We start from the raw sequence: 2,500 nt of genomic DNA on the forward strand, positions 1-2,500 counted from the left end.
TATACTAATAAGCGATAAGGGCGCCAAAGATATCCAACAAGAGGAGAAGCCGAAAGGGCTCCAACAGAGAAAAAAAGCCCAGTGAAGAGAGGAATTAAGGAGATAAATAAACTACACGAGAAGGTAATAAACAATCAAAATAAACTATCATAAGAACAGTAACAAAACTGAAATAAACCTTTCATATGTAAACCATAGATGCCTAAAAAAACCAAGACGAAGAGAAATAACAGAGAATAGTGTGCCCTAGTGTACCCTCAAGCTAGAGAAACTCTACCCCAACGCAAAGTCAAAGTCAAAATCTTTATTTCCATTATTACAATGGTTATTCTTTTGTTAAAACAAAAAACTATATATTAAAACAATAAGTTATATATAAGTTCCATTTCTAATGGATAGCTTTACATAAAAGATACATAATACTTAAAATATTAAAATAGTATTACTTTCGAAACCTATACACACTGAGAGGGTGTAATTTGCTCTTTTAGATTAAAATTTTGAATAAATTAGTATCATTCATAAATTAAGGAAAATAGCGACTTCAATCAGATGGACATAAAATTTCATAAAATTAAAAACTTATAAAACATCGGTGATGAAAATGAATAGAAAAAAATAAATCCATCTTATTCACAGTATTTGTTTAAAAGATAATCTTTAAGTTTCCTTTTAAAAACGTCAGCACTTGAACAGTCCCTAAGATTTTGAGGGTAGCTTGTTCCAGGCCGTATGGGCTCGTTATTACCATAGAGCGTGATCCGAAGTCAGTTCGATATCTTTGTATATATAAGTTATTATTTTGCCTAGTTGAGGCATCCCTGCAATTACCGACGTTTAAAAAAATCATATAACCAGCTTGGGTATTCCCTTTTTAGAACTTTTAAAAACAAAAACACAAATTTTCATAGATATATTGATTTCTTAATTTTAACCCATTGTAGTTGTTTGAGGACTGGGGTGATGTGATCATATTTTCTATCCCCCCCCCCCCCCTACCGCGACCCGAGCAGTAAAATTTACAAGTTTCTGGGCTTTTTCTAAGTATACGTAGTTAGTCCCCTCCCCAGATTTTAATACAATAACTTACTATACTCAACGCTAGGCCTTTGAACTATTATTATTCTAGTCCGAGTTATCAAAATGAACTTTTATTCTATTAATATACATCAAGATACCGCTCACTTTTCTACTTATTTCATCAATGTGATGATTAAATGTCATACATTTGTCCATATACAAACCTAGATTTTTTACATAATTGCTAGTTTTTTACCTCTTCACCATCGCATCTAATTGTTATATTATTGTCAATCTTGCTCATGTATTGTGAAGTACCTATAAACATGCATTGCGTTTTACTAGCATTCATTAGCAGTCCTTTCCATAAGAAGTATTTTTTCATTTCTAGTAAAATAAATTCTGCCCTTTCAATTAACTCCTCCAAGTTTTCTAGCGAATCAGAGAGCAAAACTTGGGAGTCATCCAGCATACTGAATTAAAAAGCAGTCCTTTATATATTTGGCCATATCATTAACCTATATCAAAAATAATATTGGCCCAGCAAAGACCCTTGAGGTTACACCATATTCAACTTTCTCTAACCTCGATTTGACATTGCCTAGTCTAAACAGCTTGAGAACGATCTTGCAAGTAATCACCTAACCAAAAAGTATCAATATGGTGTTCTTTGCGTGCTTTCAACAACTCTGTATGGTTCACGCTATCGAAAGCTTTTGAAAGATCACATAAAATTAATAGGGAAATATTCTTATTGTCAATATTCTTATATATTTCATCCGTCAACTTCATGAACGCAGTCTCTGTGGATAAGCCTCTACGAAAACCATGCTGTGTATTAGATAACAGTTTGTTTTCTTCGAGAGGTTCCATAAGCTGTTCAGCTACGATTTTTTCTATAACTTTAGACAGGACTGGTAAGATAGAAAACGGGTCTAAAATTGCCTGGGTCATCTTTATCTCCGTTTATATGAAAGGGGTTAACTAAAGGATGTTTCCAAACAGATGGGTACACACCAGTTACAATGGACGTATTGATAATGATCGTAACATAAAAAGCAATAATTAAAAGGGAATCCTTTAAAAAACGAGTGGGAATACCATCTACTCCAAACACATTACTGTTGCTCAAATGTTTAATCGTTAAGATTACTTTTTCCACAGTCACAGGCTGTGGTCTGAATAGGTAAATAGTATTGTCAACCTCTATTTGGGTAGTTTGCAGGTTTAGTGTGTTAGATTTACAGAGAATTTCTTGTGTTTTCTTGTATGTATTCTTTCCTACATTGGCAAAAAAATTATTAAACTGGTCTGCTTTAGTTTCTGGATTGTCAAATTCGACTTTAACATTTCTTCTATTAGGTACCCTAAGTATTTATTATTCTCCAAGTGTCTTTCATAGATTTACTTTTCTGACTTCATCTTTAAAGTACAAAGCTCTAGCCACCCGTATATTAGCGCTTACTTCTTTCTTCTTTTC

The sequence above is a fragment of the Palaemon carinicauda genome, chromosome 13 (assembly GCF_036898095.1).
Source record: "Palaemon carinicauda isolate YSFRI2023 chromosome 13, ASM3689809v2, whole genome shotgun sequence".
In the NCBI taxonomy this organism is placed as follows: domain Eukaryota; kingdom Metazoa; phylum Arthropoda; class Malacostraca; order Decapoda; family Palaemonidae; genus Palaemon; species Palaemon carinicauda.